Below are 24,709 nucleotides of genomic sequence, written 5' to 3'. Positions count from 1 at the left end.
ACATATTTTAGACTTGATCATCACTAAAGGTCTAAAAATTTCACAGGTCAATGTAACTGATGTTGCCCTATCTGATCACTTTTCTGTTACCTTTGAAAGCATCATTTCCAGTGACTCATTTAGCCAAAGGGACATCGTAAGAAAACGCACCTTTAAGGACAATGCCGCGGAAACTTTTATTCAAGCTTACTCTGATACTTCAACCTTGGGCTGCAACTCAGTAGATGAGCTAGTAGATAACTTTCATTCTAAAGTCTCAGACATCATTGACTGCATTGCTCCAGTTAAAGTGAAAGTTCTTTCCGGGAAGAAAAAATCTCCTTGGAGAAATGCTCTAGCAGTTAGAGGTGAAAAAAGGGAATGTCGGAAAGCTGAACGCAGGTGGAGAAAGAACAGACTCCACGTTCACTACGACATCTATAAAGAGACACTTAACAGATATAACTTACAACTGAAAAATGCAAGAGAATCTTTCTTCTCAGAGATCATCAAGAAAAACATTAATAATGGTCGTGGCTTATTTTCCACAGTTGACAGGCTAACAAATCCTCCTGTGTCAGTGGCTTCCGAACTCCACTCCACTAGGGCCTGCAATGAATTTGCTAACTTCTTTACTGAAAAAATCCTAAAAATTAGAGGATCACTTTGTACTACCATATTAACACCAGAACCAAAGCTGTATTCAGCTGGAACTACTTCTGACAAAATGTCCCATTTCAGCCAAATAAACCACAAAAGCTTAGAGCAGATCATTCAGCAGCTAAGTTCCTCCTCCAGCTGCCTTGATGTTCTACCCACAGCTTTCTTTAAAAAAGTTTTACCTGGCATAGCGTCTGATTTGATTCAGATAATAAACGCGTCCCTTCTGTCAGGTGTTTTCCCCCAGTCCCTAAAAACAGCAATTATCAAACCACTGCTGAAAAAGAACAATTTAGACAAACTACTACTCCAGAACTACAGGCCCATCCCAAACCTCCCCTTTATCAGTAAGATTATTGAAAAAGCTGTGTTTCAACAATTAAACACCTTCTTAACAACGACCAGCCGCTTTGATGTTTTCCAGTCTGGCTTCTGTGCTCACCACAGTACAGAGACCGCCCTTATTAAGGTGTTTAATGACATCCATATAAATACAGATTGTGGAAGAACCACCGTGCTGGTACTATTGGACCTCAGTGCAGCATTCGATACTGTCGATCACTCCATTCTGTTAGAGCGCCTGGAGAACGGGGTCGGCCTCTCTGGTACAGCACTCCACTGGTTTAAATCCTACTTAAAGGACAGGGACTTTTTGTGTCAGTAGGTAACTTTACATCCCAGACGACAAAAATTACATGTGGGGTTCCCCAAGGGTCCAGCCTGGGTCCCCTCCTCTTCAATATCTACATGCTCCCCCTAGCTCAGATAATAAAAAATAACAACATCAGCTACCATAACTATGCAGATGACACACAGCTCTACATCACCATGTCACCAGGTGACTATAAATGCCTAGAAGAAATCAATGCCTGGATGTGTCAAAACTTTCTTCAATTGAATAAAAACAAAACTGAAGTAATAATATTTGGACCAATAGAGGAGAGATCAAAGGTTAGCACACAGCTTCAGTCACTTCAGCTAAAAACCACTAATCAGGCCCGAAACCTGGGTGTAGTGATGGACTCAGACCTGAACCTTCAAAAGCATCTTAAAGACAATTACAAGGTCGGCTTTCTATCACCTGAGGAACATTTCCAGGATTAAAGGACTAATGTCTCAGCAGGATCTGGAAAAACTAATCCATGCGTTTATTTTTAGTCGAATTGATTACTGCAACGGTGTTTTCACAGGTCTGCCTAAAAAGTGGACCAGACAGCTGCAGCTGATCCAGAACGCTGCTGCCCGCGTCCTCACTAAGACTAAGAAAGTAGAGCACATCACCCCAGTTCTAAAGTCATTACACTGGCTCCCTGTATCTCAGAGAATAGACTTTAAAATACTTCTGTTAGTCTATAAATCCCTAAATGGCTTAGCACCTAAATACATCACAGACTTGTTATCAGCGTATAAACCCTCCAGACCACTCAGGTCCTCTGGCTACAGTCTTCTCTGCATACCTAGAACACAAACCAAACACGGAAAAGCAGCATTTAGTTCCTATGCTCCACTTATCTGGAACAAACTTCCAGAAAACTGTATAAGTGCGGAAAGCTTGAGTTCCTTTAAAACGAGATTAAAAACACATTTGTTTAAAATTGCCTTTGAATGTTCAAGTTAAACTGTTTTACTGTTTTTTTTAATTGTTCTTTTTTGTTTCTACATTCTATCCCTACTTGCTTTTATTCCTATATTGTAATCATGTAAAGCACTTTGCATTGTCTGTGTACTGAATTGTGCTCTATAAATAAATTTGCCTTGCCTTGCCTTGCCTACATGATAGTGAGATGGCTGTGAATATTCTGTGGTAGACAGGTACTGCTGTGGCCGAACATCACCATATGTGGGTGAATGTCCTCCTCCCCTTACATCCATCCTTTGCACATCATTACGTCTTGTACATCATCATGCATCACTGAAGCTGACTTAAAATAAGAGTAATGAGAGAGAGATGAGCGTTGTCTTACAGCTGTGGGTGGGTCTTGAGAGGGTAATACTTGCTCCTCCCCTTCTGTATCTGCGTGACCAACGTTTGTCTTTAAACCTTCATATTGGGAAATAACCTCTGACTCTGATCCAGATGTACATGGAGAATCCTGAAGTTCTAAATTTTTACCTGACTTGGCTTCACTAGAATGTTGCCCTTTCTGTTGGACTCTGGGTTCAGGGGACGGGGTTATCTGCAGCTTGCTTACTGCTTCGGTAAGCCGTAGCATGTTCTCCTGCATCTGACGGTTTTCTTGTCGGATTTCCCTAATTGCTGTCAAGACTATGTCATCTCTTTGGTGTTCAGTGAAGGCTGGTGTCTTTTTTCCACCTTCATAGCTTTGCATGGGGAGGGGTGTCATCCTGGCAGATCCCTCATGACGTTGCTGATGGCCACTTATGTAAGGGTGAGTGTTTATGGGTGCCCTTGCTGTATAATCTCCCTGTCCAACAGCTCCATAACATCCACCATAAGAAGGTGCTCTACTCTGTTGACCAGCATACTCCACATACAATTCGTCTTGATAAGATGACCAACGTATTTGCCGTCTCTGTCTAACCTGCTCGTCCCGCTCCATAACATTCTGAGGGAAGGTCCAAGACATGCTCTCTTCGTGGCAACTGTAGATCCGGCTCGAAGGACCATTAATGTTGTGCTCCCTTTATTTTGTGTTAGTTCTTTAAATGGTACAGCCACCACGAGCATCCGGTAAAGGATGAGAGGAGAGCTTCAGGTTCAAACTTTCTTTAATAGAGCTGAGAGTGGTCTACAGGAAATACATAAAACAAAACAAATGAGAACTAATATTTCCAATCGCTACAAATAGCTATTTCTAATTTGTCCAGCAGGTGGCAGCAAGATACCACAAATAACCTACAAGCCACGTCATTATATTAACTCTTTAGGTTGCTAAATATATTTAAATTGCACAGATGCAAATCCTGCTTGATAACTGACAGAACTTACTCTTATTCATTTACACGCTCCCACTTATACTAGTCCATTTTCAACAGTTCTGCTCCGCCATCCTTCGATGGTGTTATGAGCCTCATTCCCGCATCAATATGGTATGTTAATGCCGGTTTTCAAGGCAATTTTGATAACTATAGATTTTAACCAGGTTAGCAACGATCGCTGTAGCAACCCCTAGCGCCCGGAGGTAGAATCGCATAAACAAAGGCAAGCGGTTCTGAATTAAATGATTTTACAGGACAAACCGAGTTTGCTATTAAAAGATCGCTAGTGCAGCTAGCTAGTGCATCTCAAGTCGCAGGAAGATCACTCCAGGCGGCGAAGAGCGGCATCCCGCCTGCAGTCGGAACAGGACCCATTTTCCCAAGCTGAGGGCAAAAGCTGAGCTGCAACCGGGTCAAAGACTGCATGAAGGACCTCGGATCAGCCTGCTCCAACAGCCACGTTCGGCTAGCCAATAGCCGCATGCCTGCTGCTGAGATAATCAGCTTTCCCTTGGAGTACTTTAACTGCTTCCAACTGGATGGCCCAAAGTGGACTGAAATGACTCAGAGGCACCGACAGGTTTGGCATAGAGTTAAACAGGAAAAGTTAAATGGTTTATTTGGAAGGTTAAATTAATGCATTTTCACTGTGTTTTTAAAACATGTGGAGCAGACCTCTCAACCTTTATCAAAAGTTAAGAGTGAGATTATTTTGATTTTCAATGGGCAAGAGAGTGGTTAAAACAGAAAAAAACACCCACCTGTTCAAATGTACAAATAATACTGAATAAAATAATAATAGTAGTTTTAAGTGATTGACAGTATTATTAAACTAATTTTTCTAAGAATGGAGAACTTTGTTTTTGATTCATTTTATTAAAGAGTACCATTTATGCAGTGTGTCTCAAGGCTCCATTCTTGGCCTCTTCCTCTTCTTTTTTAGGCAGAAGACAGTCAGACATTAATGACACTAAAAAGGAAAATGGTTGCTCTAAAAATAACTCAAAAGTCCCTCTCTATCATCAGTGTTGACCTTAAAGTCAGTATCTGACACTGACTGCTACAGACCTTAGTGTAAGACTAGAGAATACGGTACTCTTAACTTTGATGCTGAGTTAAAATATGTGGTCAAGTAAAGCTTTTTCAAACTGAGACAGCTTAAGTATTTTTATGTATGATTTAATTACAACTTGACTGAGATGACAAATCTGTTGCTGTGAAAGGTGATGACAAAGATTATAAACTGTAACAGGCTAGAAGTGCATGGAGCTGAAAAGAGGGAAAACATCAGCAGCTGGACCATGAGCAAAGATGCAGCGTGAACCTCTGTGTGCTTCAAGTGTTGCAGCCATAATGAGGCTGGATACTCAGCCTCATTCACCAATGAGGCTATAGATCTACATTGATAAACAAACCTGTAGATTAATGATAATTTGTAGTGTTTTCATTGCCTGGATGTAAATCTGATCATTCAGATTGTACCTTTCATAATCAATTACATCCATCCATCCATCCATTTTCTGAACCGCTTATCCCCTCGTGGGGTCGCGGGGGTTGCTGGTGTCTATCTCCAGGCGTTCACCAGGCAAGAGGCGGGGTTCACCCTGGACAGGTTGCCAGTCTGTCGCAGGGCAACACAGAGAGACAAACAGGACAAACAACCATTCACACACACACACTCACACTTAAGGACAATTTAGAAAAGCCAATTAACCTAAGTCATGTTTTTGGACTGTGGGAGGAAGCCGGAGTACCCGGAGAGAACCCACGCATGCACAGGGAGAACATGCAAACTCCATGAAGAAAGACCCAGGATTTGAACCCAGAACCTTCTTGCTGCAAGGCAACAGCGCTACCCACTGCACCATTGTGCAGCCTTAATCAGTTACAATAGGTTTTTTATCAAAGTCAGGAAAATCAAAAGATTGTGTTATTGTAATGAGGCAGTAGACCCAGAATTCAGCCGGACCAGCAGAGGTTCAAACGTTGTCCGACTCCGCTTTTGTATGTTACACAAACACAGTGGTGTCAAAAGTACACACATTTGTTACTTAAGTAGAAGTGTAGATACTGCAGTTTAAAAACACTCTGGTAAAAGTTGAAGTATCAACTTGACCTCTTTACTCAAGTAAAAGTGAAAAAGTATGTGCTCCAAAAACTACTTAAAGTATAAAAGTATAAAGTAACCTTTAAAAAAATGCCACTATATGAACTGAAAGCTTAATTTAAACACTGATTAGTTCTACATGTGGCCCAAGACACAACATAATCATTAACCCATTAGTCAAAGACAAAGTCACTCAAGGAGCATGTCCTCTCTCAAACTTTATTGGAATTCAATTCCAAACAGAGGTAGTATTCAAGCCTGCAGAACTGCCAGAACATAAATGTGTGAATTCCATCAAATACCTAAACTACATAGAATGTTTTTGCACCAAAGGGTAAACTACCCTTTGGTGCAAAAACATTCTATGTAGTTTGTGTGTGGAGATGGAGAGAGAGAGAGAGAGAGAGAGAGAGAGAGAGAGAGAGAGAGAGAAAGAAAAGAGAAAAAGAGAAAAGCTATAGAATAGCTAACCAATAAGTGTTTGCGTTATATGACTCATCCAATTACACTAGTTCTCACTAGGTGTGGATGGCGCCAATGATCTGCATTGGATGGCGCACATTACGTGAAATAAATATTTATAAATATTAAACTGAAGCCAAGAGTAACAAGTAACATTTGTTTTAAAAATGTAAGGAATAGAAAGTACAGATACTTGTGTGAAAATGTAATGAGTAGAAGTCAGAAGTAGGAAGAAAAATAAGTAATGGAGTAAAGTATAGATACCTAAAAAGTGTACTTAAGTACAGTAACGAAGTATTTGTACTTCGTTACTTGACACCTCTGCACAAACATGTATGAACATGTCCCGATATGAAATAATTGTAGCCGTCCAGTGGTTTAAAGGCTTTCATGCTCTCTCGCCTGTACTGGCCTGCCGTGTTTATAAGGTAGCTGTATATGTCGCGGTATGGAACACTTGGCCAGCATTTCACAGACTCGCTCCGTCCCTTCAGGCTTTTGCTGGACGGATCTGACAATCTGATACCATCAACCACCAACTTACTCTTATACCGATCTTGTGATACGCTATCTAAAGAACAAAAATACATCGAGAACTCCTCGTGTCCTTTGTTTTCGCTCGCTATGGTGTTCGCCTTTTGCCTACCAGTCCGGCGCTAATGCGCGAAAATCCACGTTAGGTGACAGCAGATAGACGGCGGTGATGTGGTCAGCTGGTATGACGGCAGCTCCGAGAAAAAATATCTAAAACGTATCATTTCAACGAGGAATGGGAAGAGGAATTTATTTTCACCATGGTGAAAGACAAGTGTTTGTATGCTGTGCCACCAAACGCTTGCACTGTCTAAAAGAGGAAACCTGGAGCGGCACCACAACACCAACCACGTCAAATTCAAAGATAGTTTCCCCGCCAAGAGCGCAATCCGCGCTAGGAAAGTTGCTGAGCTGAAAGCAAGTTTGAAGACCCAGCAGTCGCTTTTCACACAACCTGCTGCTCAAAATAAGGCTGCGACTGAAGCTTCGTTCTGGATTAGTCACCTTTTGGCTAAACACAAGAAGCCTTTTACAGATGGAGATTTATTCATGGAGGCAATGGCCATCACTGCAGATACAGTATTCAACGGCTTCAACTACAAAGACGACATCAAAACTGGGGAGCTGTCAGATGATCAGTGGCTGCTGGACCTGGGGTTTCTGACAGACCTGACGGCAAAACTGAATGCACTGAACAATGAGCTCCAGGGAAAAGACCGACACCTTCCCCACATGATCAGCGCAGTGAATGCGTTCAAGGCCAAGCTGGCTGTTTGTAACACACAGCTGAAAAACGGGAGGCTGACACACTTTTCCAATTTTGAGAAAATGTCACAGGCCATCGGTGACAAGGATGCTTTTCACCCTGAGGAGTACTGTGTTCACTTGGACAAAGTGGCAGCAGAGTTCAGTCGTTGTTTTGGTGAATTAGACGCCATGGAAGCTGTTGCTACATTCGTCTTAAATCCTTTCCTGACCTGATGTGGAACAGGTGGCAGCCAAATTTCAGCAGGTATTTGCTCTGCCTAGTGAGGTTGACATGGAGATGGTGGATTTAATAAATGACATTGAGCTGAAAGGACAATCACAAGACAGTAACTTTTGGGGAATTGTGAGCAGGGAGAAGTTTCCCCTCCTCACCTCATGTGCACTAAGAGTGAGTGCCTACTTTGGATCTACATACCTCTGTGAAATGGCGTTTTCACAGATGAAAATAATTAAATCTAAATACAGTAGCGGCCTTAGTGACAAACACCTCACAGACTGTCTCCGACTAGCTGTCAGTAGTTATGAGCCAAATTACAAGGCACTCACAGACAGCATTCAGTCAAAGCCATCTCACTAACGTGGGTGAGTAACATGCCAGTTTTAACATGTGATGTCAGTGAGAACAGTAATTACACATAAAGATGGTAAATAACTACACTGAGCTCATTTACACTGACTGAGAATTCTGTTAAACACAATCAGTTCTGTTTTAATACATTTTATTCCTAAAATGCTGATGCTATGTAACTTGCATGAAGGTTAAGTGGATAAGCACAACATTGCATATAATATGTTCACTGCTAGTGTGTGTGTCTTCTATGAACTAAAAGGTGACCTCATACAAAAGGAAATAGGCCACGCTTTTAATTTTTGTGTTGGACATAAAGCTCTACCTATAGTTGCATTGAGAATTGTGTTAAAATTAGAGTTCTGTTTTGTAAAATGTTGATTTTAATGTGACTTTAGTGACGCTTCAGGAGATAAGCATAACACTTGAAGACATTACTTTACGTTTGTGTTGAGATTAATTGAAGTTTATGTGTTGATGTGAAGCTATGGCGAGTTTGATATGCTACTTACAATATTTTCTTTGTTGCATTAATTTGTCCAGTTGGACCAAAACATTTTATGTAATTCAAAAACAGTTGATTTTTGAGTTAATTCATGAATAAAAGGCTTCAAGTTTGAAGTAGAATTTGGGCTGTTTTTCTTGCAACGCCTCTACAGGTAGATCTTGCTTCCCACCAATGTGGAAGTCGGGGATCTTGGGCTTAAAAAGGTTGGAGACCACTGGCATAGTGGCTAAACATCTAGAAAACCCCAAGGCTTATGCTAGACTGCTTTTTGTTGATTTTAGTTTAGCCTTTAATACTCTCCCGCCTCACGTTCTTCTGTCTACTATAAAAAAATTAATGTCAAACCATATATTATCAGATGGTTTCACTCTTTCTTTATTAGTCGTTCTCAGCAAGTCAGGGTGAACAGGACCTTATCTGATCTTCTTAACATCAGTACTGGCGCTCCCCAGGGGTGTGTCAGTTCACCTTTTCTGTTCACCTTATATACCAACTACTGCTATTGTAATATACCAAACAATTATGTGTTCAAATTTTCAGATGTCAGCTGTTCTCTGCCTCATTTCAGGCACATCAGAACTAATTGGTTACAGACAGCAGATTAAAACCTTTGTTCAGTGGTGCGAGGAACACTTTCTAACTCTTAATGTCCAAAAAACTGAACTGATCTTTGACCCGAGGGTAGTTGAAGACAACTCTCCAGTGGCCATCTATAATCAATTAATTGCCCAAGCAGATTCCTATAAATATCTTGGATTAAAAATCGACAATAAATTATTGTGGATTGCTCAAGTTGATTATGTCTGCAACAGGGTCCAGCAGCGGCTACATTTTCTGCGCAGGCTGAGGGACTTTGGTGTCAGTCAGAAAGTCATGCTGCTCTTTTACCGTGCTGTTATAGAGAGCATCATTAGGTATGGCATTTCTGCCTGGTTTGGTAACCTGTCTGTCCAAATGAAGGCCAAACTTACTTGCCTGACTCAAAGAGCAATGAAGTTGATGGGAGTCAAGCAGCACCCCTCACTTCACACCATCTCCAATGAAACAATAACCAGACAGGCCCAGAAAATTATCTCAGACCCCACTCGTATTCATTATTCAGAGTATCAGTTTCTTCCTTCAGGTCGACGTCTTAGAGTCCCTGCCCGTAGAACCGCTATAAGAACTCCTTTGTTCCGCTTTTCATTAAAGCAATAAACAGCATCAAGCAGTAAATTATGGAATAGCCAGTGGTATTCAACATCTAAACTAATCTGACATGCTTTTTTATGTATTTATTATCTCTTATAATAGATTTTTTAAAGAAGGGTTTTTATGCATTTTTATTTTATTTTATGTATTTATTTAATATGTCTTTTATTGTGAATGTAATGTAACATCAGAATCAGAAACAGACATACTTTAATAATCCCAGAGGGAAATTACTTACATGCTTCTTTATGTATTTATTTATTGTCTTATAATGAAATTTCTAAAGTAGTGTTTTTATGTGTGAATGCAGTGTGACACATAGTTTGGACCATGTAGCAGCTAGAGTCTGTACCCAAATCAAATTTCCTTTGAGACAGTAAAGTTAATCTAATCTAATCTAAATCTAAGACTCACCCATAAACTCAGCAAAACGACCTGGCACAGATGTCTGGTATGAACACAGCTTATATAGTAGTGAGAGCAGGTGAAACTGGACAGAGGTGATTGCAGGAGCTAGGCAGGTGTGTGGAGTAAACAATCAGACCAGGCATCAGTGCCGAGACCCAAACATGAAGTAAAGTAAAGTGTTTAATGATGGCGACTAATCAATAAGGCCCAAAAGCAAACAGATCAGAGCTGTTAAACATGATGTAGCAGCATCCAGGATGCCTCCAACAACATCCATTCTTTCCACTTTCACTGCTGTGGTTCTGGAGAACATCCAACACACACCGCTTCACATATGAACATAGAAATGTGGGAAAAAGAGCTGAGCTCACGTTAAACACATGGTGGAATAGAAACATTTCAGACTGACTCAGTTTCCACAGTTACAGCAGTTAGATACAGCTCACCTCTCTGAAGATGATGATCCTGAAGATTTGAGGTCAATGATGATATCCTTTGACCAGTCGCTCTTAAAGGACACACAGCTGGGTTCTGGTTCTGGTTGATGTGTTCGTGTCTTTCTCTTAGAAATCCTGTCAGAAGAAAACGTATTTTAACACATTTAGAGAGTTTTGTTTGAATACTTTTTAAACATGAGACACGGCAGAACCAGAATGATCATAAACTTCATGTTCTAAATGGTTCCCATCAGAACCGATCCAATCCTCTATCATGTTCCTGATCATTGATCCTCCTGAATAATGTCCAGCCTTGTTTCCATAGCAGAAAGAGCTGTTTCTGAGACAAACATGTTGGTTAGAAATGACTGAGAGGACAGTTTGGTGATATTAGTGTTGAGTAATGACCTACGTGAGGAGTTTCAGTCAGGCTTCAGAGCTCATCATAGCACTGAAACAGCTCTGGTGAAGGTCACCAATGACATTCTCATGGCCTCAGATAATGGACTTGTGTCTATACTTGTCCTGTTAGATCTCAGTGCTGCATTTGATACAGTTGATCACAATATTCTCCTACAAAGACTTGAGCATACTGTAGGGATTAAGGGGAAAGCATTAGGCTGGTTTAAATCACATCTGTCGGACAGATTCCAATTTGTTCATGTTAATATTAAATCTTCTTCAAACTCTAGGGTCACTTGTGGAGTACCACAGGGTTCAGTCCTTGGACCGAATCTATTTACTATATATATGCTTCTGATTGGCAAAATTATCAGACAGCATGGGATTAATTTCCACTGTTATGCTGATGACACTCAGCTATATTTATCCATAAATCCTGATGAATCCAATCAGTTACTTCGACTGCAGTCATGTCTTGATGACATCAAAAGCTGGATGACTTTAAATTTCCTGCATTTAAATTCTGACAAGACAGAAGTTGTAATCTTTGGGCCAGAGTCTTCAAAAAATAAAGTTCTTAATCAATCACTTAATCTGGATGGCATTAACTTGGCCTCTGGTAATAAAGTTAAAAATCTTGGTGTTGTTTTTGACCAAGACATGTCATTTAAGTCCCATATTAAACAGATTTCCAGAGTTTCCTTTTTTCACCTTCGGAATATCGCCAAAATTAGAAACATTCTGTCCAGGAGTGATGCTGAAAAACTAGTCCATGCATTTGTTACTTCAAGGCTGGACTATTGTAATTCTTTACTATCAGGAAGTCCACAAAATGCAGTTCGAAGTCTTCAGCTGATTCAAAATGCTGCGGCAAGAGTTCTGATGAAAATCAACAAGAGGGATCATATTTTTCCAATTTTAGCTTCCCTTCATTGGCTTCCTGTTAAATCAAGAATAGAATTTAAAATTCTCCTTCTAACGTATAAAGCCCTTAATAATCAAGCTCCATCATATATCAGAGCTCTGATTACCCCATATGTTCCTAACAGAGCACTTCGCTCTCAGACTGCAGGTCTGCTGGTGGTTCCTAGAGTCTCTAAAAGTAGAATGGGAGGCAGATCCTTTAGCTATCAGGCTCCTCTCCTGTGGAACCAACTCCCAGTTTTGGTCCGTGAGGCAGACACCCTATCTATTTTTAAGACTATTGTTAAAACTTTCCTTTTTGACAAAGCTTATAGTTAGAGTGGCTCATACCCTGAGCTATCTCTATAGTTGTGCTGTGATAGGCCTAGGCTGCTGGAGGACATCAGGGTCTAATTTTCTCACTCTACTGATTTCTACTGTTCTTCAGTCTACTGTTCTCCAGTTTTGCATTGTATTACATTGAAATGACTGTCGTCATTTCAGCTTTTAACTTTTTGCTCTCTCTCTTTTTCTTCATAGTAGGTACACCTGGTCTGGCGTTCTGTTAACTGTGACATCATCCAGGGAAGACGGCTCACCCGCTACTACTATCTAATGTAGAACAGATTACTAGATCAATGTGTGCTTCTGTGCTTTTTTGTCTCTCTTGTTGTGTCTCTGCTCTGTCTTCTGTAACCCCAGTCGGTCGAGGCAGATGACCGTTCATACTGAGCCCGGTTCTGCCGGAGGTTTTCCTTCCCGTTAATGGGGAGTTTTTCTTCCCACTGTCGCTTCATGCTTGCTCAGTATGAGGGATTGCAGCAAAGCCATGTACAATGCAGACGACTCTCCCTGTAGCTCTACGCTTCCCCAGGAGTGAATGCTGCTTGTCGGGACTTTGATGCAATCAACTGGTTTCCTTATATAGGACATTTTTGACCAATCTGTATAATCTGACCCAATCTGTATAATATGATTGAACTTGATTTTGTAAAGTGCCTTGAGATGACATGTTTCATGATTTAGCGCTATATAAATAAAATTGAATTGAATTGAATTGAGCTCTGACATGGAGAAGAATCCTGAGTCCTTTTCACTCGGACCATCAAGGAGGTTCTGATGGAGCTTCATTAAGTCTTGGTGTTGTGTTGGTAATGTATTGAGGTGGAACCAAAGCTGATCCACTGCTGAGTCCAGAATAGAGGTTGTTCTAGACGCCTGATCAATAATGAAGTGAAGCAGCTGGACGCCCACTAGTCAGAACTGACAGTTTTCTCCATTTTAACCAGTATCACTGATTAAAATCATGATGTGATGAGTTGTCAAGGATTAAATTCAAACTGAATCTAAATGATGGAACTGAATTGACTGTAAATTTCTGTGTCTAAACTGTATGTTTTGTTATGTGTCTCAAGACGACATCTGTTGTGAATCAGAGCTTTAGAAATAAACTAATGTGAACCAAAGCTGCTCTAGTAGCTACAACCTACAACCATATTAGACTGCCTGATGGTGGATGGAATATAATTTCTGATGAGAAGCAGACGGTCTTTCACTAATCATCTCCTGATGTAACGATCGGAGACCGAGGACCCAGAATTCAACCAGACAGAAGGCGCTTTTGCTCTGTTTATTTGAACGGAAAAGACAGCTGCACGCTGTGGGACTATCGTCAGCATCCTTGGCCGGGAGGTCTGGAGAGAGGGACAGCAGGTAAGTTATGTTGTCGACAGTTCGGGGCTTTCTTTTTATGTGCTCCTCTCATCATATTAGATTGGGTGGCTGTGGTTTTTGTCCCTTTGTGTAAATTTAAAGTTGTGTGCTTGAGCTAATTGCATCTGTTTACAGTGTTTTTTGAACTGCAAACAACAAATAAAGTTTAATCTGAATAATCCTGAGATGCTGAAGGCTCTGGACCCTGTGGGGCTGTCTAGATCGGAAGACCTTCTTTCTTTATGTCCACTTTAGATATTTTTACACAAAGTGTGAAAGGATATTACATGGATTATCTTATTCGTGTTTATTTTTCTTAATTTGTGAATAAATCCTTTATCAGTTATTTTAAGGAAAGCTTCAGCAGTAACAGTTTCAGGGAAAAGTTCATCTTCAAAGCATTTCACTGACCTCCAAGTGGAATAAATGGTTTGTTCTTCCAAACCCAATAAAAACTATTTTACATGTTATGTCCTTCAATATGGAGCAATATAATCATGATTACATTTTTGTATCATAATGAAGAAGCTTTTATTTCAGGGACCTTTACAGAGCCACAGAGAACCAATCACAATGAGTTCCAGTCCAAACTAAATCTTTGACTTTAACCAGAGAAAAGTGTTTAATGATGGTGACTAAATCAATGAGGCCCCAAAGCAAACAGATCAGAGCTGTTAAACATGATGTAGCAGCATCCAGGACGCCTCCAACAACATCCATTCTTTCCACTTTCACTGCTGTGGTTCTGGAGAACATCCAACACACACCGCTTCACATATGAACATAGAAATGTGGGGAAAAGAGCTGAGCTCACGTTAAACACATGTTGGAATAAAAACATTTCAGACTGACTCAGTTTCCACAGTTACAGCAGTTAGATACAGCTCACCTCTCTGAGGATGCAGTTCCTGAAGATTTGAAGTCAGTGATGTCATCCTGTGACCTGTCGCTCTTAAAGGACACATAGCTGGGTTCTGGTTCTGGTTGACGTGTTCGTGTCTGTTTCTTAGAAATCCTGTCAGAAGAAAATGTATTTTAACACATTTAGAGAATGTTGTTTGAATACTTTTTAAAACATGAGACACTGCAGAACCGGAATGATCATAAACTTGATGTTCTAAATGGTTCCCATCAGAACCGATCCAATGCTCCATCATGTTCCTGATCATTGATCCTCCTGAATAATGTCCAGCCTTGTTTCCAGAGCAGAAAGAGCTGTTTCTGAGACAAACATGTTGGTTAGAAATGACTGAGAGGACAGTTTGGTGATATTAGTGTTGAGCTCTGACATGGAGGAGAATCCTGAGTCCTTTTCACTTGGACCATCAAGGAGGTTCTGATGGAGCTTCATTAAGTCTTGGTATTGTGTTTTTAATGTACTGAGGTGGAACTAAAGCTGATCCACTGCTGAGTCCAGAATAGAGGTTGTTCTAGACGCCTGATCAATAATGAAGTGAAGCAGCTGGACGCCCACTAGTCAGAACTGACAGTTTTCTCCATTTTAACCAGTATCACTGATTAAAATCATGATGTGATGAGTTGTCAAGGATTAAATTCAAACTGAATCTAAATGATGGAACTGAATTGACTGTAAATTTCTGTGTCTAAACTGTATGTTTTGTTATGTGTCTCAAGACGACATCTGTTGTGAATCAGAGCTTTAGAAATAAACTAATGTGAACCAAAGCTGCTCTAGTAGCTACAACCTACAACCATATTAGACTGCCTGATGGTGGATGGATGGAATATAATTTCTGATGAGAAGCAGACGGTCTTTCACTAATCATCTCCTGATGTAACGATCGGAGACCGAGGACCCAGAATTCAACCAGACAGAAGGCGCTTTTGCTCTGTTTATTTGAACGGAAAAGACAGCTGCACGCTGTGGGACTATCGTCAGCATCCTTGGCCGGGAGGTCTGGAGAGAGGGACAGCAGGTAAGTTATGTTGTCGACAGTTCGGGGCTTTCTTTTTATGTGCTCCTCTCATCATATTAGATTGGGTGGCTGTGGTTTTTGTCCCTTTGTGTAAATTTAAAGTTGTGTGCTTGAGCTAATTGCATCTGTTTACAGTGTTTTTTGAACTGCAAACAACAAATAAAGTTTAATCTGAATAATCCTGAGATGCTGAAGGCTCTGGACCCTGTGGGGCTGTCTAGATCGGAAGACCTTCTTTCTTTATGTCCACTTTAGATATTTTTACACAAAGTGTGAAAGGATATTACATGGATTATCTTATTCGTGTTTATTTTTCTTAATTTGTGAATAAATCCTTTATCAGTTATTTTAAGGAAAGCTTCAGCAGTAACAGTTTCAGGGAAAAGTTCATCTTCAAAGCATTTCACTGACCTCCAAGTGGAATAAATGGTTTGTTCTTCCAAACCCAATAAAAACTATTTTACATGTTATGTCCTTCAATATGGAGCAATATAATCATGATTACATTTTTGTATCATAATGAAGAAGCTTTTATTTCAGGGACCTTTACAGAGCCACAGAGAACCAATCACAATGAGTTCCAGTCCAAACTAAATCTTTGACTTTAACCAGAGAAAAGTGTTTAATGATGGTGACTAAATCAATGAGGCCCCAAAGCAAACAGATCAGAGCTGTTAAACATGATGTAGCAGCATCCAGGACGCCTCCAACAACATCCATTCTTTCCACTTTCACTGCTGTGGTTCTGGAGAACATCCAACACACACCGCTTCACATATGAACATAGAAATGTGGGGAAAAGAGCTGAGCTCACGTTAAACACATGTTGGAATAAAAACATTTCAGACTGACTCAGTTTCCACAGTTACAGCAGTTAGATACAGCTCACCTCTCTGAGGATGCAGTTCCTGAAGATTTGAAGTCAGTGATGTCATCCTGTGACCTGTCGCTCTTAAAGGACACATAGCTGGGTTCTGGTTCTGGTTGACGTGTTCGTGTCTGTTTCTTAGAAATCCTGTCAGAAGAAAATGTATTTTAACACATTTAGAGAATGTTGTTTGAATACTTTTTAAAACATGAGACACTGCAGAACCGGAATGATCATAAACTTGATGTTCTAAATGGTTCCCATCAGAACCGATCCAATGCTCCATCATGTTCCTGATCATTGATCCTCCTGAATAATGTCCAGCCTTGTTTCCAGAGCAGAAAGAGCTGTTTCTGAGACAAACATGTTGGTTAGAAATGACTGAGAGGACAGTTTGGTGATATTAGTGTTGAGCTCTGACATGGAGGAGAATCCTGAGTCCTTTTCACTTGGACCATCAAGGAGGTTCTGATGGAGCTTCATTAAGTCTTGGTATTGTGTTTTTAATGTACTGAGGTGGAACTAAAGCTGATCCACTGCTGAGTCCAGAATAGAGGTTGTTCTAGACGCCTGATCAATAATGAAGTGAAGCAGCTGGACGCCCACTAGTCAGAACTGACAGTTTTCTCCATTTTAACCAGTATCACTGATTAAAATCATGATGTGATGAGTTGTCAAGGATTAAATTCAAACTGAATCTAAATGATGGAACTGAATTGACTGTAAATTTCTGTGTCTAAACTGGATGTTTTGTTATGTGTCTCAAGACGACATCTGTTGTGAATCAGAGCTTTAGAAATAAACTAATGTGAACCAAAGCTGCTCTAGTAGCTACAACCTACAACCATATTAGACTGCCTGATGGTGGATGGATGGAATATAATTTCTGATGAGAAGCAGACGGTCTTTCACTAATCATCTCCTGATGTAACGATCGGAGACCGAGGACCCAGAATTCAACCAGACAGAAGGCGCTTTTGCTCTGTTTATTTGAACGGAAAAGACAGCTGCACGCTGTGGGACTATCGTCAGCATCCTTGGCCGGGAGGTCTGGAGAGAGGGACAGCAGGTAAGTTATGTTGTCGACAGTTCGGGGCCAATGTGTTAGCAGGAGAAAAAACACCGACCTCTTTGTATGCGAGAGGCGGGAGGAAACAAAAGAGAACTTGCGATCGTTGGTAAACGGGCCCGTCGATGATGGCCTTTCAGGTCGGGGGAAAATCCCTTGCCGGACTTGGAAACCACTGGTTGCTCGGGGAACGAGCCGATGTTCAGATCCGTTACGGACCGCAGGCAGAGGGTTCCGAGGGGATTTCCAGGTTTCGTGTTCCGATGTACAGTCCAGGGTCAGAGCCGGGTCGGAGGTCCAGAGAAGATCCAAGGGGAAATCCAAGTCGAGGTTGTTAGCCGCCAATTCGGATGTTAGCTCCGAATCGTGCTGGCGGAAGCCGGCGGATTCAAATCTTTTGAGTTGCTGGTAGGCTTTTCTTCTGAGTTTCCTTGTCCTCGGGGCCTTAATGTCGACATTGTGTTGTTCTTAATAAGCTTCCCATTTCCCACGTCTCTAGTAGGGCTTTTTTTACTATCATATATTAAATATATACTGGAGGGCTGAGTCAGTCCAACCCTTCAGCGAGCCGCCGTAACCAGAAGTCCAGTTCCTACGACATCATCCAGACTCTTTTAGCAGAATTCCCCCCTCAATGTGGTGGAGAGGTTTGGTGGTTCCTGGGAGTCTGAGTCCTTGGAGGAAGGTGAGTCCATCACTTTCTCTGAGGTCAGTGAAGGAGTTAACAAGCTTCCTGTTAGCATGCCAGCAGGAGAGATTCATCCTGTCTGCTCTCAGGCTTTAGCATCATTAAGGACCCTTTGCATCCTGCCAGAGACCTGTTTGAACGTCTTCCTTCTGGGAGGAGCTATGGAGCGATTAAATGTGGGACATCACGCCACAATAAAAGTTTCTTTCCTCAAGCTGTGATGATTTTAAACTCAAAGACTCTACAAAGACTGATAAAAGCACTTTAAGTTCTTTGTTATTTTGTTTTTTAGGGTTTTAGTGTTTGATTGACGCTTTCTTTTTATGTGCTCCTCTCATCATATTAGATTGGTTGGCTGTGGTTTTCGTCCCTTTGTGTAAATTTAAAGTTGTGTGCTTGAGCTACTTGCATCTGTTTACAGTGTGTTTTTTGAACTGCAAACAACAAATAAAGTGAAATCTGAATAATCCTGAGATGCTGAAGGTTCTGGACCCTGTGGGGCTGTCTAGATCGGAAGACCTTCTTTCTTTATGTCCACTTCAGATATTTTTACACAAAGTGTGAAAGGATATTACATGGATTATCTTATTTGTGTTTATTTTTCTTAATTTTTGAATAAATCCTTGATCAGTTATTTTAAGGAAAGCTTCAGCAGTAACATTTTCAGGGAAAAGTTCATCTTCAAAGCATTTCACCGACCTCAAAGTGAAATAAATGGTTTGTTTTTCCAAACCCAATAAAAACTGATTTACATGCTATGTCCTTCAATATGGAGCAATATAATCATGATTACATTTTTGTATCATAATGAAGAAGCTTTTATTTCAGGGACCTTTACAGAGCCACAGAGAACCAATCAGAGTGAGTTCCAGTCCAAACTAAATCTTTGACTTTAACCAGAGAAAAGTGTTTAATGATGGCGACTAATCAATGAGGCCCCAAAGCAAACAGATCAGAGCTGTTAAACATGATGTAGCAGCATCCAGGACGCCTCCAACAACATCCATTCTTTCCACTTTCACTGCTGTGGTTCTGGAGAACATCCAACACACACCGCTTCACATATGAACATAGAAATGTGGGAAAAAGAGCTGAGCTCACGTTAAACACATGTTGGAATAAAAACATTTCAGACTGACTCAGTTTCCACAGTTACAGCAGTTAGATACAGCTCACCTCTCTGAGGATGGAGGTCCAGGAGATTTGAAGTTAATGCCAGCATGCTTTGACCTGTCGCTCTTTAAGGACACATAGCTGGGTTCTGGTTCTGGTTGACGTGTTCGTGTCTGTTTCTTAGAAATCCTGTCAGAAGAAAACGTATTTTAACACATTTAGAGAATGTTGTTTGATTCATGGTTGAGTTTTGGTTTGGCTTTGTTTTTCTGTTTTCATTTTTTCATCTCTTTTGGGTTAGGTTTGACTTCTTCTTCTTCTTCTTCTTCTTTTTTTATGGCGGTTGGCAAGCAACTTTTAGATGTGCATTACCGCCATCTACTGGAATGGAGTGTGGATCGGGACGCTAACTTTAAACACCCCCCTCAAAGCAAAACAAAAAACAACTTATATCTTTTCTATCAATTTAGTTTTCTTGAGATAATTAATTAAATAACTTATATCTTTAGAAGTAGAAATTTTTCCTAAAATATCTTGTAAATTTAACTGTAATTTATTTTCTTGTAACCGACTAACTAATTTCCTTCTCTCAACAGAATATTTTGTACAGAACAACAAAACATGTTTTACCGTCTCTTCTTGACCACAAAAATCACAACTTCCATTTCGATGTTTTCCTATTTTAAATAAATTACTGTTTAACCTTGTATGTCCAAAACGCAACCTAGATATTACTGTTTCCTCCTTTCTATTTCGTCCTGTTCTCCTCATTGCACCAACTTTTCTTTGAATACTGTACAGCCATCTACCAGTTCTATCTTCCTTCCACTGTCTCTGCCATCTTTCCTTAACCTTTTGTTTAATAATAGATTTGATTTCTTCTTTACTAAATGGAACTAATATATCAATAACACTATATTTTGAAGCTTGTTTTGCATATTTATCTGCCAACTCATTCCCTCTTATTCCTATATGTGACGGTATCCATGTAAATATAACTAATAAACCCATTGCTTGAATTCTATAAGTTATTAACTGAATTTCTAATAAAAGATCCGGTCTACTAATAGCGTGATTATTTTTCAATGAATATAATGAAGAACTTGAATCAGAACAGACTATGCTTCTTAATGGACGGACTTCCTCAATCCATCCTAAAGCTAAAATGATTCCCATCATCTCTCCAGTATAAACTGATACTCCATCAGTAATTCTTTTACATTTTTTAACTCTGAATTCTGGAACAATGAAAGACACACCATTACTGCTATTTGAGTTTTTAGATGCATCTGTAAAAACTTGGACATATCCATAGTACTTATTATCTAAATATGATTGAATCAAATATGGATCTGAAATGTTTTCTCCTTTCCTTTTCTCCAACAAAGTCAAATCAACAACATTATTATGAAATAGAGACGGGTAAACTGGCGAAAGAGGAACTGTTTGACTAATATTTATATCAGAAAAACCAAAATCTTTTATAATATTTTCTATCTCCCATCCAAAAGAATTTAATTTCTTCTTTTCTTTTTCCCAACTAGATTTTAAAATTTCTTGACATGGATGATTTCCATCATGGCCCTTTAAATTACACCAATAAGTGGTCTTTAACTGTAGTCTTCTAAGATTAAGTGGCATCTCTCCCATTTCTATTAACAAGGCTGAAGTTGGAGTTGTTCTGACGGCTCCTGTACATAACCTCAAGGCTTGATACTGAATACTATCTAATTTTTTAAAAAGTGTTTCTGATGCTGATCCAAATACAATACTTCCATAATCAAATACAGACCTTATTAACCCAGTATATATTGATTTCAATGCCTTCCTCTCAGCACCCCATTCACTTCCCACCAAACACCTCATTACATTTAAAACTCTCTTACACTTATTCATTACTTTTTGAATATGATTTTTCCAAGTAAGTTTTTCATCCAACCATAAACCCAAAAATTTAAATTCCCTTACCCTTTCTAATTCATGATTATATATTTGCAGTTTTAAATCTTCAGTTACTTTCTTCCTTGTAAAAAATAAAGTCTTTGTTTTATCTATAGAAATTTTAAACCCCATTTAAATGACCATTCTTCTATAATACTAATTGCTTCTTGTATCTTTTTAACAATGAACTTTAAATTTTTCCCCCTCTTCCATATTGCTCCATCATCAGCAAATAAAGAACACCCCATTCCACTCTCCAAATTGTCAAACATATCATTAATCATAATAGAAAAAAACAAAGGACTCACTATACTTCCCTGAGGTGTACCATTCTCCACAATAGGTTTGACTTTTATTTATTGTTAGTTTTTATTGTCATCAGTTGTTTTCTGTCATCTTCACTTCACCTCCTCAGTAGTCAGTCACACCTGTTAACATTTACTAGTTAATTAGCCAGACTCTTGTTCCACCTGTTAAGTGCTCTATTTAAACCTCCCTCTGCCTTCTGTTCAGCACTGGGCCGTCTTCTGCTATCAACCACTCCATGTCAGTCCCACTGTAAGTCTTTGTGTTCTGTTGTTTGTTCCTGGAGAAGCTCTGCTCTTTGTCCAGGTGTCTTCAGTGAATTGCTAACCTGACAAGCAGCTCTGGAAAAGCTCTGCTCTGTGCCCTGTTTTCTCCTGAGAACTGCTAACCTGTCAAGCTGCTCTGGTGAAGCTCTGCTCTGTGTCCTGGTGTCTCCTGATAACTGCTAACCTGACTAGCTGCCCAGAAGAAGTTCTGCTCAGAGTCTTGGTGTTGCTATGAGGCCTGCTAGCCGAGCAGCACTTAGTGAGTGTGGACTCTTTCTCTCTGGGCCGTCAGCTCCTGCCATCACCTACATCCCTGACCTTCTGCAGTCCTGAACCTCCGGTCTTCATCACTCACCACCCAGCATACTTCCTTCAATAAAAACTCAAACTTTTAGTCCCGTGTGTGCGTCCTGAGTTCGTCGGTAAACAAAACCCTGACAGTTTCAATACTTTTTAAAACATGAGACACTGCAGAACCAGAATGATCATAAACTTCATGTTCTCAATATTTGCCTCTGCTACATGCTGCAGAAATGCTCCAAAGACACTAAAATCACACATTCACCTCAGTACCTCACATGATAAATGTAATTATAACTAAGACAGAGGGCTGCAACAGTGATGGAGTCTCCATGACAACGCTGCTAGCCAGAGGCTCCTAGGAGGTCAATTGACTTAACATGGCACCTTTCGGCGGGGGCTGTGAATACCGTAGGAACCAGGTATTCGTTTGAAATTTTCTTTATGTGGTCCTCCCATCGTAATAGATTAGGTGGCTATGGTTTCCATCCCTTTGTCTGTGTAAATGTCAAATCATGTACTTGAGCTACTTGCACCTTTTTTCCAATGTGTTTTTTTTTTAACTGCATATGGTAAATCAAGTGAAATCTGATTCATCCAGACATGCTGAAGGCTCTGAACCCTGTGAGGCTGTCCAGGTTGCTACGCCTCCTTTCTTTATGCCCACTTTAGATATTTTTTACACAAAATCTTTAAGGAAAATAAACAGATTATTTTATTATCATCAAATGTTCCATAATAAATTTCTTGGGAAAGATTCATCTTCAAGGAAATTCACTGACCTCCAAGTGGAAGAAGCTGCTGAATTTTCCAAACTCAATAAAAGATTTGTTAAATACTATTTACTACAATATGGAGCAAATTAATAATGATTATATTGTTGTATCATAAAAAAGCTTTAAGTTCAGAGACTTTTACTGGTAAATAGGAATAGAACCCGGTTCTACAGAAACACAGGGTGAGCTCTAAAGAAACATCAGAGTGAGCTCCAGTCCAAACTAAATATTTGATTTTAACAAAAGAAAAGTGTTTAATGATGCCGACTAGTCAATGAGGCCCAAAAGCTTACAGGTCTTATTTAAAAAGTTTGCGTACACACAAAATGGGGTTTCAAACATGCGTACACCTCTTTCCACGCAAAACATGGGATCTATAACAAAAAAACTCAATGGGAGAATGTGCTATCCTCATGGCAGCTCTGACCCAGGCGTACACTCTTTTTGGAGATAGTGGAAAATGGCAACTTGAACAGTTATGCTGATCTCACCTCTGAGCGTGGCTCTGGCTCTCAGCTTCCCCACACAGAGTGGTTTTAGAGGGATGGAATCTCGCCTCTCTGTCCTCACACTGATCCATGCTGCTGAATTCACATCCACATCAGTTCACACACGTTCTACCTTCACCTGCAGAGGAAACACAAATCATTCATCTGCACATCAACTCTGATAATCCTTTACATCATTAGTGCTGGAAAAAGATCAGCTGCTCCTCCTCTGATTGGCTCGTCTTCTCTGCTTCATATCAGTGTCAGTTGAATGCAGTCAAACAGCAGTGAGAGGCAGAGGAAGCTGCCATCAGCTGCTGTACTTCTACTATCAGTCCAACAGATTCACTCTGACTGGAAGCTTCAGTTCATCACATTGACTCAGTTCAACACATGAAACCATTTGAGCAGATGGTTTATGCAGCAGAGGATCATCAGAGCTCAAAGCATCAGATTCATTATTACTGGTTAGTTTTCTGAGGAGTTTGGAACAGGAACTACAGACACATGTTAGATGTCAGCTACTAGGAGGAATTTAATAAAGAAGATTAAACTATTCTCATTTTATTATTATGAAAATCAGACTGAAACAAAATCAAATGTAAAATATGGAAACAGAAAATGTTTGACAACAAACACAAACTATAGGATGATGTTGAAGGAATGCAGTGATTCCAGTTTGACTAGAAAGACTAAAATGAGCTGCAGAACCACATACAGCGATTTAGAACAAGGAACTAAAAATGTTTCTCTCCTTTTTGACAAAAAACAAACAATGAACATTAATTTTGATTCCAGCACTTAAATAGTTCAGATGCAGGAAAATAAATTTTTTTGTCCTATAGATTGGTCTTCAAAAGGTAGATAGATAAAACTTCATGCTAAAATCAGAAGTGAACATCTTCTCCAAACATCAGAGAGCAGAAACAAACAGAAAAGTTCCTCAAGACAAAGTTGTGGTAGGAAACAAAGCAAACTTACAGTTTGTTCAGACGGTCCAAAGTGCTGAAGAACAAGATCTGAACAACAGACTGAGACACACTAGAGCTGCTACCTAGAGGAGGCGGAGCTTCACCTGTGATGAAGGCAGGGCTAAAATAGAATAGAATAGAATAGAATAGAATAGAATAGAATAGAATAGAATATTTGTCACTGCGTGTTACCTTGGTGAGATTTCTATTTGGTTACTCCGGTTCACAATACCGTTCACAATACACACAATAATGGCAAAAAAACCTGACAAACAAACATGGGTTACAGGGAGCGGGAGGAGTTCAGATGGGACTGCCTTCTGGTTCTTTCACTCATCTCTGTTGTTCTGCTGAAGAACCTGGGGCTACCTAGAAATCAGGCATACAGTTTGAATGTATGCTGAGG

General features: G+C 40.0%; 1 protein-coding gene across 1 annotated transcript in view; it reads right to left on the bottom strand.

Annotated features, from left to right (window-relative positions):
* Positions 1-23,360, bottom strand: part of LOC118557151 (NACHT, LRR and PYD domains-containing protein 12-like) — a gene marked incomplete at its 3' end in the record, with an annotated part of 105,124 nt that extends 81,764 nt beyond the window's left edge. Inside the window, exons 1-2 of the mRNA XM_036126504.1 lie at positions 23,336-23,360; positions 19,319-19,444 (exon numbers count right to left, since the gene is read on the bottom strand). The remainder of the gene's footprint in view (positions 1-19,318; positions 19,445-23,335) is intronic.
* Positions 23,361-24,709: the final 1,349 nt, after the last annotated feature.

This window comes from Fundulus heteroclitus, chromosome 22 (genome assembly GCF_011125445.2).
Source record: "Fundulus heteroclitus isolate FHET01 chromosome 22, MU-UCD_Fhet_4.1, whole genome shotgun sequence".
In the NCBI taxonomy this organism is placed as follows: Eukaryota; Metazoa; Chordata; class Actinopteri; order Cyprinodontiformes; family Fundulidae; genus Fundulus; species Fundulus heteroclitus.
Note: the sequence above shows the minus strand (reverse complement) of the source record. Positions and strands in the feature narration are given on the sequence as shown.